Genomic DNA, 18738 nt, shown 5'->3' on the forward strand with positions numbered 1-18738 from the left:
TTATATTTTTGGATTAGTACTGTCTTCATATTCTTAAATAGATGTAGTTTCATTCATGAATTTTCTGATTTTTATCTTTCAATTAGATATACTTTGTAAACTGAAACATAAAATCATAAATGTCAATGCAGTAATTTCTGTTTGAGATTATATATATATATATATATATATATATATATATCTTTTGTGTAATTTTAGTTAAACTTAATGTATATGTCATTAACTATCATTTATTTAGGGTAAAAACATTCAAGGCCCTTTCTTAGGTTTTGAAATTGTTGTGGTGCATTGTCATTATCTATAGTCACTGTACTATGCACTATAAAATGGCACATTGGAACATCTTACTGCTTCATATAACTTTCCTCTGTCAGGCTGAAGCCTCTGACTCTCTCAGCATCAGGTCATAAACACTCTAAACTTTCATGACATCAACTATTTTAGATTTCACATCTGTGTGAAATCATGGGATACTTGTATTTTTGTGTCTAATTATTTCACTGAACAAAATGATCTCTAGTTGCCTCCATGTTGTCTTGAGCAACAGATTTTTTTTTCTTGTTATGTCCTAACAGTATTTTATTCTTCTCAGGTATCATATGTTTTTGTGCAATCAATGAGCTATTTTCCTATCTAATATTGTAAATAGTACTGCAAAAACCCTAATGTCTCTTCAGTACTCTGATGTCATTTCCTTTCTATAAATACCCAGTGATGAGATTGCAGGATCGTGTAGCAGTTCTATTTTTACTAATTTGAGGAACCTTTATATTATTTGCCATTGACTCTACTTCAGCATATTCTCATCCCTGATGTGTGAAATTTGTTTTCTCCAAATCCTCAACAATAATTGTTATCTTTGAGTTTTTGATAATAGTCATCTAAGTGGAGTGGGTGATATTTTATTATGGCTTTAACATTTTCCTAATAACAAGTGATGGTGAATATTTTTGTTTTCATGCATGTGTTGTTCATTTGTATGTCTTCTTTGAAACATGACTTATTGCCCATATTCTAGTTATGTTATTTATTTTGCTACTGTTGAGCTGTTTTTGTTTCTATTATATTATGGATATTAGCCCTTCGTAGGATGTTCGGTGGCAAATACTTACACTCAATCTGTAGATGTCTTTCCTCAGACTGTTGCCTTCTCTGTGCAGAAAGATTTGAATGTTAGGCAATCAATTTTTTTTTTTTGCTTTTGTCTCATGTGCAATAGGGATCTTAAAGAGAAAATCTCTGCCAATTCTAATGTTTGAGGCATTTCATTTTATTTTCTTGTAGCAATTCCATTGTTTTAGAATGATTTCATACTGAAGTATTTAATAAATTTTGAGTTGATTTTATTAACCACTGAGAGATAGAAGTATGTCTTCTTCTCTATGTGGATGTCCAAATTTCACACTACATTTTTTTTTAACACAGTGCTTTATTCAGTGTGTTCTCTTGACTGTTTAAAGTCAGGTGGCTGAGAGTTCATGGGTTTACTTTTGGGTTCCTATTATTCCATTCATCTGCATGACTGTCTTTATCTATTCTTGCAGTTATAATTGCTATATTTTGCAGTACATTTTGAAATCAGGTAAAAAAAAATTGCCTCATCCTTTTCCTGTTTGCTCAAAATTTTGATTTTTTCATATGTTTTATGGTTCTAGTCAGATTTTTGGATTGCTTTTCTAGCTTTTGGAGACAAGAATTTGCACTTTCATAGGAAGTTGCTTTGAGTTTATAGGTTAAGTTGAATCATATTTTAACAATATTGACTCTTCTACCTCATAAACAGAGAATACATTTAACTTTCGTGTTCTCTTTACTTCATCAATGCTTCAGAAATTTGATGGTAAATATATTTCACTTCTTAGGTTAAATTCCTTTTTAGATTTTTTCATAAGAATTATGGATAAGATTATTTTTATTTCAATTTAGTCACTATTGGTATATAGTAACAGAGCCGAGTTTCATATTTTGACTTGGTGTCCTGAAACCCTTTTGAAATTGTGTATTATTTCTAAGAATTTTTTGGTAAAATCTTTTGAGTTTTCAACATCTGCAAATAGTGACAATTTGACTTACTGCAACTGTCACTTGGACTTGCTTTTTTTCCACTTTTACTGCCCCTAATTTTTTTTTCTCTTGCCTGTTTACTCTGTCTAGAATTGGTATTTCTGTTTTGAATAGAGATGATGAATTGGGGCATGATTTCTTGTTCCAAAAGTTTATTCTATGTCCTATGTCATTATAATTGTATTTTATTCAAAGCTCTTAGCTATATACAATGGCTATTTAAACTCTTTATTGTTACTTCATTTTCCTGGGTCTTTTTAATCAATTAATTATTCTGGGACATGATATATTTTATCTTTTCTGAAGTTTCACTTATCATTAAACAATTGACATTTTAAATTTTACATGTTAGTGCTAGAGTCTATTTCTTTGAAAAATGTTTGATTATATTCCGCAACTCCATCAAATTACAGTTACATACCTTTAAACCTTGCATTTGAGCTTGTTAATCTGGAGGAGGAGGATTTAGTTAGAATCTAGCCACTATTCAGCATATAATCTCATGAGACTGCTTCTTGTTCTTCCATTTATCATGATGTCTTTCAGTTCTGGGTAGTATGGATATAACCTCTTTGAATCTCATTATTCTTGGAAATTCATCGTAATGATGATTTTCCATGAGTCCCCTATTGACCTATTTTTGGTATTAATTTTATGTACTATATATTATATATCTCATATATATTACATATATATCATAAATATATGCATTTAACCAGATATTTCATTAAATATATTTTTAGATGTACAGAGATTTCTCTGAGAAACTCTTTGTATAGCAGTATGGCTTCCTGATTTTGGACTCTTCAATATTTTTGAATGGCAGCTTTGGTCTGCTTACCTTAGCCAGACCAGCAGCACACACTTTGTTCTCCATAACTAGAAATCACCTCCAGATAGAAAATTGAAGTGATAACAGAGTTTATGTCATGTTTTTCTTCTCTCAGAGATCAGTTCTGACTTGCTTGGTTACCAATGTTTAAAAATGTCATTTTCACATATTTCTACTGGTTGCATGGATTTTACACAGAGATAGTAATTACATTCTTCCATGTTACATTATGGTGAAAAAATTTTGGAATTAAAATTTCATTCATTTTCTTGAATTTAAGAGAAATTTTCTTTACACAGCTTTTAAAAAGTCCATCAAGATAAGCATTACTTAGATCAGATTTAGGTTAGGTATAGAAATGACATGCAAGAGAAAAATTACTGGTGATAAATGGTTTTTAAACTGCCCCATGCAAAGTAAACCTGAACATGTCAAACTGTATCAGACATCTAAGAATCTCTGCGGTTTGGGGCTCTCCTCGTCTGGTCAGGGGTGACGGTAGGATAGATGATTGTAGAAATGGTTCAGTAATATCTTCACAGAGTAACGGAGCAACAGCTAGAAGTCAGTAGCTTTATTTAACATAACAGCCTGAAAATAGAGAGGAGCACCTAATGCAACCAGACCACAGGGAATTTGGAGATAGTAAATAAAAGTGTGGTTCCTAGTGTCTGCCACAGAGAGATACATCTATCTACATGAACTTCACTTTGCAAAAAAAGCACAGTTCACCCAGACATTTCTGGACAACTGGCCCAACATGTGAAGTGGCATTATTATGTATAGAAGCAAAGTACCATGGTGTGCCTTTGTTGACATGCCTTCCACAGACCATGTGTTTTCTAGGCATCAGATTCCACCTAAATTAAAGTTCTCAGAGGAGATAATCAATAGGCACAATAATAATGTATGTCTCTCAAAAATCTTTCTTCAAATATACTGATCCTGATGTACAGTTGACCATCTACTTTCCTCTCCCTTTATCTATCATGTGCCCACACTGGGGTTTGAGGCTCTTCTCTCCCTCTGACCTGTTACCTTTTAACTTCAGTCAGTCACTCAAAGCCATATATTCTCCTGGTTTTTGTTGCCTTGACTTATGAAACCTACATCTATACCTGATGTGCTTCCAACCAATGTCAGATTTTTAACACTGTACTCCAAAGCCCAACTATTCAAATCTGCATGTGATGCAAACAGTTATTTCTTTTCCCTGCCAAAAGTCCTTCAATGTCACCAACAGAATCCAGAAGACAGTTCCAAATTGTTTACTATGCATAGAAGGGCATTCACAGACCAACTTTCAACTTCATCTCTTAGCACCTCAGCACTTACCTGAAATTGCCAGCTTCCACCTGCAAACTCAGGCCCCACTCTCATTAGAGTGCTTGCCATTCTTCAGGTTCTCCATGGAAACTTTCTATAATGCGGAAAACCAAAGTAAGAGCTCTCACATTTACCTTAATAGCATCCAAGGCTCATCCTGTCTCAGCAACCACTATGCTTATGTGTCAGTGTATTATTTTCTTTCCCATTAAAATATTGTATGTATCTAGTATCCTAGATTTCCCTTATACATATATGCTATAGAGTGGGCAAATGGTTTTCAAAAGAAAATAACATTTCAAATTATTCTATTGATTCCTGAAATCAAGATTGGTGTTTTTTTCCTCTCGAAGAGAAGATATATATAACACAAATATATTATGATCCATAATTTAATTGTTTTCTAAATGTACATTGGAAATTAATAAAAATAATAAATATTAAACTAGGAAAAAAAATGTCTTCAGGATTGCTCCATTCTATAGAAGATATAACAATATCTCCAGGAAGTCAAGAGTACTTCAATTATTACTATAGATTTTTTTTATTTGTTTTTATCAGGTTGTTAGACATGCAATACCTTTTATGTGAATTTAACTGAAACACAATTTTAGTTTGAGCTATCTTTGCCAATACTTAAATTCAAGTGTTGAAAACTAAAGAGGATCAATCATATCCCACAAAATGCGTAGCTGCTTCACATACTGCATATATGCACTCAAAAACATAAAACCAACAGACATCCTTGTTTCTAGCACATAGGAAACTACTTCTCTTAATACAATACTTTTATTCTCCTCTCCTATGTCTTTCGAGTACACCAACAACTTCTTGTTTCTTCTACCCAGAATATGTCTTTTTCTTCTCGTACAAGGTATTTGATATTTGTGCAGTAAACTGCTTGGTAAAGGTCCTGACAATTCAATTCATGGGTGGAGGAGGGAAAAGAGAAAGAGACAGCTAGCTTGACCAGATATTTAGAAAAAAATTCCTTTTAAAACTCTGCCTTTTGTAACAGCACACCTCTTAGAATAATTATTATTCCTGTGCTCTGTCTCCATCCTCAGGATCTTCCCTTGCCCTCTCCTCTCCCATCTTTTTTCCTCTACATTGTGCACCTCAAATTCTATATCTTTATTCCTAGTTTCTTTCAAGAGTCAAAAATAAAACAAAGATGGCCAGGGATATAGCTCTGCAGCTCAGCGCCTGCCCGTAAGCGTGAGGTCCCAAGTTCGATTCTCAGTACCAAAAAAAAAAAAACAAAAAAAAAGATAAATAAAATAAAGACAAAGTCAAATTCTTTATTTTTTTCTTTTGAGATTGGTAATGATCCTTCACATCATTTTCTAAGTCTACTAACCTACTAACAGTAGTCTAGTCCTTCCAAACACTATTCTGGCAAAATCCAGAATGAAGATGTATTTCTTCCCTAGACCTTTGCCAGAATAGCTTTGAAGTTCAGGCCACAGTTGAACTCACCACAGTTCTTCTATTTCAACCTCCTAATTGCTGGGATTACTGGCATATATCTATGCACCCAGGCCCTTTTCTTATTATATATCACGTAAATTCTCACAAAGATTTCTAAAAGCAATACATTAAATGATGAAAATACTTAAATGTAAATTAAACATTTTTACATTTATAACTACCTTCTGTACTGCACTTATTTATGGTGAAAATGTATTAAGAAAAATAATAATCACCAATATATTAATATTAATATATTAATATCAAAAGGAAAATATTCATGTATTAAATATTTATTATATATAATATATGTATTCTCTTTTATATTGATTATTTAAGACATTTTTCTGTTTTTCTTTTAATTTTATTTAAGACAATGTTAATTATAAGGTATACTAAAAGTTTTTTATCCATATTATAATTGCATATATCTCTTAATACTTGCTATGTTTCAAAAATATAATAATATTGAAAATTTTGCTATTCACTTTGATAACTAGCTTTTCTTGGAAATTAAAAGAAGACTAATTTCATGAAGTGTTTTACTTTATAATTTTGGGTAAAAACTTGATAGGTAAGAAAACAATCTAGCATTGCAGGTTTTTGAAAGCATGCATTTGATTATTTAATACAGTAAGTAAGTGGCGTTGAAAGGTTAGTGAAGCCTCATTAAGGAGAGACAGTCTGCACCTGATAAGAAGCCTGATAGAGTTCTGCACCTCCTTCTTGTTGGTTGTAATACTTGATGATATACTTTAGACCATTATATCAGTCTGCTAAGGCTAGTTGGGTCCTTCCAAACACTAATCCTTACTCTGAATGAAGATAAATTCCTGCTGAGGCCTTTGCCAGAATAGCTGTGCTAACCAGGAAGAATTTCACATTGTGTAACTTACAGAGTTCTGGAATTCAGGACCCACAAGTGTATCGCAGTAATGCTGAGCGATCATGTCAATTTCCCCAGCTAAACTCACTGTTCTATAGCTACGGAATTACTTCAATTTTTGCTGTTTCATTCCGCCCTAATTCCTCCTTTTTATGGACACATCCATTCCTCCATGTGGTTTTCCTCTTGTAGTTAAGATGCAGGGAAAAAGCTTTAGAATGGGAATAGAGGACATTTTATCTACAAATCAGCTTACATAACAGCTTCCATCTATGTGTAAAAATAATTAAAACATTTGTTCTGCCAAGATTAAGGCTCTCATTTTCATTATGGATCTCATCTCTCCCACTTTTCAAAACCTCTGCTTCATGTGTCACGTGTTCTTTTCAAACTGTCTTTTTGTTAAATTCCTTCAGAAATTAAATACGGTAATGGGCACTCAAATTCTATACAGGTGCCTGGGATGTGTTTTATTACAAATGACCATTTTTCATAAACTTTACTGAATGTATGAAGCACTATATTCCACTCACCAATGGAACTTCACACAAGAATGACATTAAACGTACTACTTCCGCCATTCTTTCATTCCCCAGTTTGCACATGCTTATTTTGTTTTTTCAGCCCATCACTGAAATTTATGTTTAAGTAAACTTTCCCTTTATTTTGCTATAAACCATGGCCATCCTTCTTGATTTCTTAACACATTTGGACAAAGTACAGTACTGCGAAACTGGACCTTTTCAATTCTGCCATTGCATGCTTTGTAATCTTTGGCAAGTTACTCCATCTGCATTTCTTGGTTTAGTCATCTCTTACAAAAGAGGGACTTTAAAAGTGCCTGGGTGAGCCAACCCAGCCTGGGAACCAGCGCTATGTGTGGACCCCCACCAGACTGGAACAGCAGACTCTAGCCCTAAGAAGTACCATCCCACAGCCTCCCCACCCCCACCCCGCCATAACTGACTGGCTTATCCAGATAAACAAAGACAGTGATGATAGCTATGGAGGTGAAATGCAATTGGATGCCTGTGGTTCTTGGTGTTTCACTAACATTGTAGGTCTCGGTGCAGTCATCTGATCATGGGTTCAGAGGTTAGTGGTATGATTGTGACCATTGTTGATTTCCTATGATCATGTGTTGGAAGTCCTGTATCATTTCCATTGTTTTGTTGGGCTGAGTTTTATTCTCCTTTGTTTTGTTTGATTATGTCAAATGCGATCGCAGGAGCAGCTATTTGTAAGATAATAAGATGTATCATGGCAGCAATTTGGGACATGCTATTGGCTCGTTTTGAAGACTTTTATTGCATTCAGTGTCTTGTTGTTTCTATTCTATTTGAATTTTACTGTGCCTGAAGTTATCTGCATCTATTTTGAAGATATCAAAAGGCATTATGGTAATTATTGTTGATTTCATGCTGTTATATAGGCCTATATCTCTTATATTGGTTTGTTTTGCTTGGTTGTATGCTGTTTTATGCTCTTTAAAATAAATTTAAAAAACAAAATATTCACTAGTAAATCACAAAAAAAATAAAAGTGTAATGGGTACTCACAAGCATCACATGTAAATTTATGTTAACAATGATACTATGACCAACATTTTAAATACTTACTATTATTATTATTATCTTCATTACTCCCTGAGAAGTTTTAACAGTATTCTCCTGGAGGCAAAGTCTTAATTTTGTTTTGTTCTCCTTTGCCACATTTCTTACCCTCTTTTAATGGGTCAGTGTCCTTTCTGATTTGTTTCTGTGCTGTTCCTAACCACTTTAAACCATTTTTTCCTGCACATTACAATAATCTATAACATTTTCAAAAATCAAAATACCTTGTTGTTTTCCTAGGCTGATGTCCATATGGTGCCCTAGACTAATTATAGTCTACAGTACGCAGATAGTAGAATTTTCGCCCTCTCCCACCTTGTTCTCCTCTTCTTCTTTCTTTTTTAAAAAATTTATTTATTCATATTGGGGGTCAAACTCATGGCTTGTGCTTACCAACCAAGCACTTATGCCACGGAGGTAAATCCATGGCCCCTATTCTTTTCTAAACTCTTTGGTTATTCTAATCTTTTAAAACAAGTATTAGAAAATTATAGCCCCAAAGCCTATAATCACTTTTTTATGAAATTTTGTTGGAAATCAACACACACATTTGCTTACTCTGATCTCTGTCAGCTTTCACATTGAAATGGTAGCTTTGGTACTTGCCATTGAAGTGTATGGCCCCACAAATTTCAAAACATATTCTCTACATCCATAGTACCATAGTCTAGAATTTATTAACATTGAGGATCTTTCCAAGCTTATCAACCTTCTAGAGTCACCTTCATTCTAATATTGATGCCTGTCATGGTAACAGGACAATTACTTTTAAAAGCTACAGTCTGTCTAATCTATTGCTAAAGGAAAATAATCCCATTTTGCCAAATTATCAAATATTTCTAGGCTCTGCTACTCTTTCATCAACTAAATTTCTATATCTCCCCTAATCCAATCACTCTAGATGAGTGGTGAGACTCCAACTACTTCAAGCAATCTTTGAACTATACAAAGCTTGATCTTTGTGCCTTTTGAGTCTTTGGATTTGCTGTTCTACAGTGTAAGAGGTTCCATAGCCCTGATAGAAGAGCTAGAAGCAGTGATAACACAGGAAAGTACACAAGACACCTAAAGAGACAATACTCTGGAATGACAGGGAGAGGGAAAGAGAGAGAGAGGAGGGGGTTCAGGATGAGCTCACACTGTCAGTCATCATTGCTAAAAGTATGAGACACAAAGTGACGCTTACGTGAGTCTGTGACCCTGCAGCCTAGTTTTGCATTGCATAACTGCAATTGTAGATAAAAACATAGAGCTCATCTTCAGGCATCCTACAAAAACATAAGAAGTGATAAATTTCTTGTTGCTGTAAATTACTAAATGTTGGGGCAGTGTGTGATATCACAAGAGATAGTGAAATAGGTAAGTTCAGACAAACTGAATTATGGTAAATCAGCACCCATTTCTGCAGTTGAAGGCAACATAATTATTTCTAAAACATCCAGAATCATAGAGGTAATAGTAAAATGTATACTGAGTGGAAAGAAAATAATGTTCACCAAACTAATCAATCATAACTGGAAATTTAGGAATCGTAGTTAGATTTTTCAATTCTTTTCATTCAGTGGTTGTAAGATTTTATCTGATTTACTTGGTTTACTTAAGCATTACTGTCCTCAAAGCTGCAATTATTATGCAAAACATACTTCATCAATATTGTGGTATATTTGTTTGCTTTTGCTAATTAGAAATAAATGTGATGATCTACAGCTTGTATTTATTTTAGTGTCTACCGTACAGGAAATGGCCAATAACTGTAACATCTATGATAATAAATTGCCTTCCCACTCTGCTAGACACCCTGAAAGGCTGGGCTCTGCCAGCACTGCTGTATTTCACGTTCATGTATTAAAATATTTGCAAATCGCGATCCATCATGAATGTCTATAGTAATGAAATCTCAGTATGTTCAGAGGTCTACTGCTTTCTATTCTAATCCAGGACATATTTTGAAGTTTGCATTTCTGCTGCTCCTAATTAACAGAGAGATTTGGATCAATGTGTCATCATAAATGGGGATAATCATCTCTATAAATTGTGTCCATATTGGTAGGGGCAGAAAGTTAATTCAAATGTATGGATCAGCAGCAGGACCAAGAGAAGTTGGGAAAAGAGCAAATTATTTGAAAATAATGCAGAGAAGACATGAATGACTATTTCTACCAAAGTATTGCTAACCACAGAAAGAACAAATAGTTTTAAAAATGTCTACTAACACTAAAGGAGATAATAAACTTCAGGCTTTATCTACTCAGAACAGAATGTACTGGTATTTAGCCACATTGATCAGTAGCTTTAAAAAAATGTAACATATTGAGAACTCAAAATAACTTTCTGTATATTAGGAGTCTTAAATTATTTGAGAATGTAATGGCATAAGTACTATGATTTTTATTGTTTGCTCTATAATAATAAATCATTTTTAATTATTTTTCTAAATTGTCTGCTGAAATTTGTGTTTTGCTTTACAAGAAAACCGCCCTAAATCTAAGGAGGTATAAAGCTAGGGAACTATGGATGTATGTCTGGCCTCACAGTTAACAAAGTTTCCTTGACATTGAAAGACCGAAAGCATTCCTGGGAAGAGGGAAAAGAGCTCATGATGGTTTGCTGCTTGGTCATCTTCTGTATTGTCTGAAGTATCATTTGGTAACTGTAACAAATAGAGAAAAAAAGAGAATTAAAAAGTGGCACACTGCCATTGTTTTGAAATTCCTCATCATTCAGAAATATATGACCTTCCAAAGACTGGTGGCATTTCTGCTTTTCAAAGGTCAATTTGGATACAAATCTCTACGTTGAGTTCTGTTGTGTACAACACAACCTAAAAGTTTAATCACTACCACTAGGAATGAGAAGAAGTACAACATACAGACCAATCATGCAATTTTTATTTGCTTTTCATGCATTCAACACGATACCCAGAATCCCATCTGTAAAGCATTTCTTTGTTTTCCAATAAGTCCATGTAGAAATTATCTTGGCTATGGACCAACTAATTTTCTCCTGCCTCTGGTTCCTCAAACTATTGTATTTTCCAGGAAACCTCCTTTTTCATTTTTTTAAACTGTCTTCCATCTGCTTGTGACTTAAAACGAAAGCAGCATCATATTGTTATATCTCTAGGACCCAGCAAATGAGGCTTAAATGATTTCATAACCTACAAAGTAAATATCTACAAGCAAATAGGTATATGCATCAAGCTAATAATACAAATTATGGGAATGAATATTTGGTTAGGTAAACAAAGTATTTGTCTATTTCTCTGTCTTATGAAATATCACCTTTCTATGTTTTAAGTGAACAGAAAGGAAAAATGGATGATAAGGGAAGAAAATCTTGTCTTGCCTACATATATATATTCTCATCTCTTTGTGACCCTCAAAGTTAATTATTTCTCTCTACATGTGTTTGCAAAACCAATTTATGTGAAAAATCTTCATAAAAGACCTTAAAAATTGTATCTTCTGGTGACTGACTCTAAACTTTTTACCTCTAACTCACAGTATTGATAATTTTGATGGCTAAAGATGTACTAGATAGAGGTTAAATTTAGATGGCTTGAAACCTACAAAAAGAAGCCTAATTTCATTTCTAAGTAGATGGAATGGCCTGAGTGGCCTTAAAAGTCATTGCAGTTTTATATAAAGCTTGGCAAATTCCCAGTACTCTGATAAGAACTCATACATAGGCATAGAGTACAAAGCCTCTGTGGAGGTCAAGATGATCTCAGTATTTATGTTTGGCACCAAGAATCCATGAAAAATAAATGACTTATCTTACCAGGTCCTTCATATGTTTAAGAAGTCATTTCACTTCAGCTATATTTTATATGATGTGCTATTAAGGCATTTTATACACTTAAGATGCTTGTATTCAAGTAAATGTCTATACATCATTAATTCTTTATATTTTCCTCTTTCACTTTAAATTACTATATATGTGGATATGATGATGTTTATTTCATTAGGAAGTGAAAAACTTTCACCAGGAGTGAATCTCTGAGCAGAGGCACTCAGTTCTCTTTCTTGATCATAGCTGCTCACATCTGGCATCTTTTACAAGTGTTCTGGTCTTCCCATGGTCTCTGGATACCACTCCAATCATTTGGTTATTACTCCATATGTTTATTTTGTTTTTATACTAACAAGTTCAGCTTGCAAATGTCTCTCCATATGCACTGTCTATTCTGCTTTGTTGGTTTTCTTTCTGAAAGTCACTATATTAGCCTTTACAAATTAAATTGTTCTCATAACTTCAATTCCCTAACTCATAACATGCTACACCACCCATCATACAGTCACACACCACCTAAAATATAAGATGTATTGCTTATTTTGAGGCTTCCTTCTTCTTATCTTTTAAAACTCAGTCCATAAAAGTAATTATAAAATGATATTAAGGAATGATTACTAAAAGTGAAAGATACTATGAAAGCAGAGAGAAACACACATGCACACACAAATATGAATCCCATATAACTCTTTTCAAGGAGCTTACAATCTGGTTGGATAATTCCAATAATGCCACAAAAATAACAGGGAAAATATTTTTAATTGAATTAGATAATCCATGAGAAACTTGCTAAAGTGTGGTTTTAAAACCAACAAAATTGGTATGACTTGGTAATTTGTTATCAATGCAATACAAACTGCTGTGTAGAATCCATCTGTCTTGGTTACTTTTTTCTCGTTGCTGAGACAAAATACCTGACACCAAAAACGAAAGAAGGAAAGGTTTATTTAGCTAACTGTCTGTGGAGGATTCGGTCCATAATCAGCTGGCTCCAAGGCAGGGTAGCATGGCACCCGGGCAGCTGTTCATGGTGGCCCAAACAGCAAAAGCAAACAGGACAAAAGCGAAAGAGCATGCCACCTTTATACTCTGACATTGCATGCAGGATCTACTTCTGAGTGGGTGCAGCACTCAGACCACCAGTCCTAGTGCTAGACAGAAAAACAATTAAAAATGCTAAATTCAGCTGCGTGCATGATTGTTTGAGGCTTGGGATGGGAGGTGGGCATCCGAACACAAACCATAGCATCACCAGACATGGTGATTTAAAACTGCATTTTAAAAATGTTTTTGGCTAAAACCCATGCATGTTAAAGTTTGAGAAGCTCTGAACCTGTTCTAAGAAAACAGCAAAACTTTATTTGTGACATGAAATATTGGAGCTTCAAGTACAGAGGTAGAGCAGGAGTGTCGTACCGAAACCAAAAACCATGCCTATGTACAAAGAAAAGGCGTAAGCTATTGGTAACTTACCTTATTTGGATGCAGATGAAGTCAGAGATGACAATATGTATAAGATAACAGTCAGACAAATAACTAGGACCTCTAATCTTCCTGGCAACTAAAGGAAAACAGATGATAGAATCAATCCTGAGGTCACAAGCCTGTAAATGTTTTAAAAGGCAGCTTTAGGAAAAACTTGGAAAGACTGAGGGTGAATTCTGTGACTTTTTGCTAGATTGACATTCAAATTCTAATAGATATTCTACCTTTTGAAGTCAATTCAAAATAAAACAATGATCATATTGTCTTTTTTTTTAAAGTTTTAGAATATAAACAAGATACCAAGTAGATAAAGTTTATTTAAACAGATACAAACCAGAAGAAAAGGCGGGGAGATGAAAATAATGTACCCATTTTACTTTCTCCAAATCTATATTTTAAGAAAAAAAAATAAGAAAATCTGAAACATTGGAGAAGATACTAAGGAAAAAAACAGCAAAGACATATAGCTAGTTAATAATAAGACTAAGTAATTCCTACAAATCTGTAAGAAAAATAATAAGGCTGTATAAAAACAAATACTATAATTAGTCATTAGAAATAAAGAATTTGGGATAACAATAAAAAATAAGTATATAGACAACTTCTTTGGGAAATAAAACCACAAGCAATGAAATATGTCTTAAATATTACACTTTCTGTGCAAAATAAATATGAAAGTCTTACAATACCAAATATGTAATCCTGATAGTAGTATAGGTCTTATTACAACAAAAACATAAATAAATTTTAGTCAAAATATATCTGTAATATTTGAAATTCTATATTATTTTTTAAAAGCCTGCATGTGTAAAAAATCAATATAGACTACATATACTAATCTCTGAAAATTCGTTCATCTCCAAGAAGTTTTTCAACCTAACCATTGTCCAGCAATCTAAAAATTGCATACTACTTTATCTGAAGCTGTTCATCAGAGACAGCTTGTTCACTTCAACTGCTGCTCCAGGATACATTTTCCTGGACTGCCAAATATTTACCAATTAATCCAAGTTCCTGTGGGTCCTAAGAATGCATCTGCATAGTGTTAAAAAACCAAATGATTCAGTTCTCAATGAAAACACAATTAAATAAAAATACACCTGAGATCTAACACCTGAGAGCTAAAGATATTGGAGGAAAAATAAGTTCTGGGCTTCTGGGCTTCCTATCTAAAATTGGTGGGCAATTCCAGTATAGAAAACAAAGAAATGAATTAATCTCTGTCTATAGGTTACACTAGATAAACCTTGAAGTATTATTTAGGACTATCTCTAGATGATCACACAGTGTCTATTTTATTTATGCTTTTTAAATAAGTTTATATTAAACAGTCCATTAAAATATCATATAAATTAATGGCATGCGTCCCTCCAAAATTCATGCTTTATTGTAGCACATGGAAATAAAATTAAATCCACATAAACAGCCTCATGGCTATTCAGGAGAAGTGTAGTAGGCCCCTGTTATATACAAGTGAAATGGTCCAAGACCTCCAGCTGAGACATGAAACCACTTACAATATTGATTCATTTATAATGTATTCCTCATATACCTATAGATAATAACATTCAATTTATGTTAGACACAATAAGATAACACCAATAATAACACAATACAATTAAATAAATTTAGTAATGATGCTATGGGCAGCTGAGCTCATTAGAAATATTATACACAGTCATACAGGGATAGACCTTGAAGAAGCTGGCACAGAGGACCAGATATCTTGTGACCTTGAAGAAGACACACAACTCTTGCAGCAGGCCAGATCTTAAGACAGAAGACAAAACAAATGCAACCACACCCTAACTATAAACATTAGAGATTAGGTTTGGATTACTTTGAGAAGCCAGGAGTCACCATTCCAATCTCCTGCAGGAAGAGCCACTGATCTGTAAGAACACTGTCTTACTGTGTGACTCACTTCCCCTTTTGCCCTTAATTTGTCAATTTTACCTGAACAATCGCACATCTTGGTTCACCATCGCTCTATCCCACCTCTTTTGCCCATCTGCTTTGAGAGTTCTCAGTTTTCCTCACTTTAGACCTGCCTCACCTCATGGTTTACTGGACCCCTTTTTTTCTCTCTCTCAGATAGAAGGTTTGTTTCTCTCAATAAATACTTCTGCTCTTAAACTCCGTTGTTCCTAAATTCATTCTTTGAATTTAGAGAACACAAACTTGTACTGGACATATAGAAGGCCGGGAGTTTTGTTTCCCTATATCAATATGGTATTGGCTCCCCCCTTGCTGGCAAATATCCTACTGTGCTGTATTTGTATTTCATGTGGTCATGGGAAATGGTAAGTGGTAAGAAGTGAGATGAATGACTTACTCTTTATTACATATCATTGTGGCTACTGAAATGCAAACATTGCTCTATGGAATCTGTGTATTGCAAGAGTAAGATATCTAGGAAATGACTAATGGGCAATCAGTGTGCCCACCTTGAATATGCTGCATGAAGTGATAATTCATAACCCTTGAACCTCACTATGCAGAATGGTATGCAGTGTAACACTCTAAATATTTTCTGGAATTGTCCATTTACTATTTTGGCCCTTTTTGACTCACAGGTAAACTCAACAAAGAAAACAAAATTGTGCATAAGGTGGAACTTCTGGGGGCCACGTTCAACTACTGATAATTTAAGCATGGAAAACAAAGCTGTAGATTATGTGGAAGTACTACAAATGCAAGGATAACATTCCAAGGCCTCAACAACAACTCTGACTGAACCAAAGTATTACAAAGTATTAATATACTTGTAGATGCTTCAAAGAAAATGGACTCTAGGTTGAAGATTATAAAGTCAAAATTGGAACTATAATTAGAATTATTCATCTCTATGTGTTCTTCCTCTTTTTGTCTCCATATTTTGTTCCCAGGGGAAGTTGTATTCCATGACACTTTCTGGTGCGTCTGGTGGAGTGGCTTACTTCACCCTAAGCAGCTCTCTGCCTCCAAACAAACCCACAGTGCGCACAAGTCATGTGCAGTGATGTTACATTGCTTGCATAGAAGAGAAGGTGTGAACACCAGAGGAAAAGGCAGGATTTGGAGTGACTGAGTTGGGGAAGGCTGAATAGGTTACTGTGTTAATCCTTCTATAATAATTTTAAAACATATCCCAGTGATGATTTTACCATTTCTGTCTTAATATTTTGACTGTAACCAAAACTGATATTATCCATTACTGTGTCTGCAAACTTGTATTAATATTTTTACATTATTTTATTTTGGTACATTCTTGTCAGACATAGTGGTAACATTCACTTTGTGGAATTTGGACCTTGCGTAATATATATTGATTTTTCTTTTTCCCCACTCTTCCCATTAGGCCACCTCCATCTCCTTATTTAACAAGCTTTGTTTCCTTTTTTTCCTTTAGCTCTGTTTCTTAAAATCGTGTCCTTTCTTTACTGCCCTAGCCTCTTTTGTCCCTCTTCTCATTTGAGCATTTTCTTTCTACTTCTCAATAGATATTATGTATTTTGTTTCTATTTACACTTTTGGTTCCTCACACTAGAGAAACACGCAATATTTACACAGAGCTTCCCGACCCAAATTTAAAGATCCAGTCCAAAACTGAGCATCTGAAATGAACAGACTCTTCTGAGATCAAGAAGTACAAAAGGCAAATAAATATATGGAAAGAAAAGTTCAACATCACTTTTCATGAGGGATGCAAATTAAGACAATGCTAAGATTCCATCTCCAGGAAAAAATGTTGGAATCAAGAAATCAACCAATAAAAAAATGTTGGTGGGGCTGTGGGGAAAAAAGGAACACCTTTCCACTGTTTCTGGGAGTGGAAACTGGGGCAATAACTGTGAAAATAAGTGTGGAGATTCCTCAAAAAATTACAACTAGAGGTTCCATTTGACCTAACTGTTGTCCTTCTTGGTATAGTCCTAAAAGAATAAAAAGCATCATACCACAGCAATTTTTGCATCACTGTGTTTATAGGTTCACAATCTGTAATAGCAGTATCTTGGAAATAGCCCAAATGCCCATCAACAGATGGAGGGATAAAGAAGATGTGTTTTTTTTTTTTTTTTTAAATGCATCAGAGTACTACTCTGCCATGAAAAGATAAGCTTGAGGCATTTCTAGGTAAATGGCTCTACCTTGAAACAATACTCTAACTAAAATAAAAATAATTGTAACTGATACATAAAAAATTTACACATTAATGCGTAACATATTTTCAATAAGTGGAACTTATCCAATTTTTAAATCAGAACAATCAAATCAGTATCCTAGAACATTTATTACTTTTAAGATAAAATCTTTGAAATTCCATTCTAGTTTCTGAAATGTACAGCATATTATTATAGTTAATACTACTGTGTAACAGCACTTCAAAATTTCAGTCCCATATTTAACTGTAACTACTCACTCCATTTTCCTTTTCCAATAATGTAAAATTTAGCATATTCTCATTCATACGAAGATGTTTTTCTTTAAAGAGATTTTTGAATTATAAATTATGAACTAAATATTCTTTCTTAATAAATTAATTTTAGAAAGATTACTTAGAAATATAACTTGTTAAAATGTATTTATATAAACTTAATTATTAATATAACTATAATTATATAATTATTACTGTAACTATATTTTATGGTATCTGTAAAAGATTTGCTGTAAAATTAAAAATCAACTTTCATTATAAGCTAAAAGATTGTCTAAAAAATAACTACATTGTAATTGAAAAGTTTACCTTTTTTATCCTGCAACAAGTTGAACTGGAGTAAGAAATAGAAGATCAGGTTATTTAAATTTATATTCTATGGCAATCATAACCAATAAACCTTCTGGCAGCTCAGTATTTGTTTTTTGTTTGTTTGTTTGTTTGTTTGTTTTTGTCTTTTTTCGTTTTTATCGGTACCAGGGATCGAACTCATCACTGCCTGCTTGCAAGGCAGGCGCTTATGCCGCTGAGCTAAATACTCAGCCCCCCAGTATTTGTTTTTATTTACTAATTGTTATGCAATATTGTTTTCTTTAGGTGAATTTATCCATCTTGATAAAATAATTAACAAATCAAAAAATGTTAAATCAATCCAAAGCTGACTGAGAAGACAATTGTCAAGGGACCAAGAGTTACCATGTATTCCTTCAAAGTGAAATTACATTCAATTTACAGAAATGTGAAAAACTATTTAACCAATAATTACATTAAAAATTATTGATTTGTGGTTCATTGAAATGGGTTTGTCTAAAGCTAGGGTTGGCCTTTGTTTAGAGTGTCAAAATTGAATATT

At 33.7% G+C, this 18738-nt stretch overlaps 1 long non-coding RNA gene across 1 annotated transcript in view; it reads left to right on the plus strand.

Moving 5' to 3' along the window:
• Positions 1-17880, plus strand: part of LOC134472932 (uncharacterized) — a 37594-nt gene extending 19714 nt beyond the window's left edge. Inside the window, exon 4 of the long non-coding RNA XR_010042966.1 lies at positions 16045-17880. This is a non-coding gene — a long non-coding RNA (uncharacterized LOC134472932). The remainder of the gene's footprint in view (positions 1-16044) is intronic.
• The last annotated feature ends 858 nt before the right edge of the window (positions 17881-18738 follow it).

The sequence above is a fragment of the Cavia porcellus genome, unplaced genomic scaffold, assembly GCF_034190915.1.
Source record: "Cavia porcellus strain 051 isolate PalLab524CR breed Dunkin Hartley unplaced genomic scaffold, mCavPor4.1 scaffold_2, whole genome shotgun sequence".
Taxonomy (NCBI): domain Eukaryota; kingdom Metazoa; phylum Chordata; class Mammalia; order Rodentia; family Caviidae; genus Cavia; species Cavia porcellus.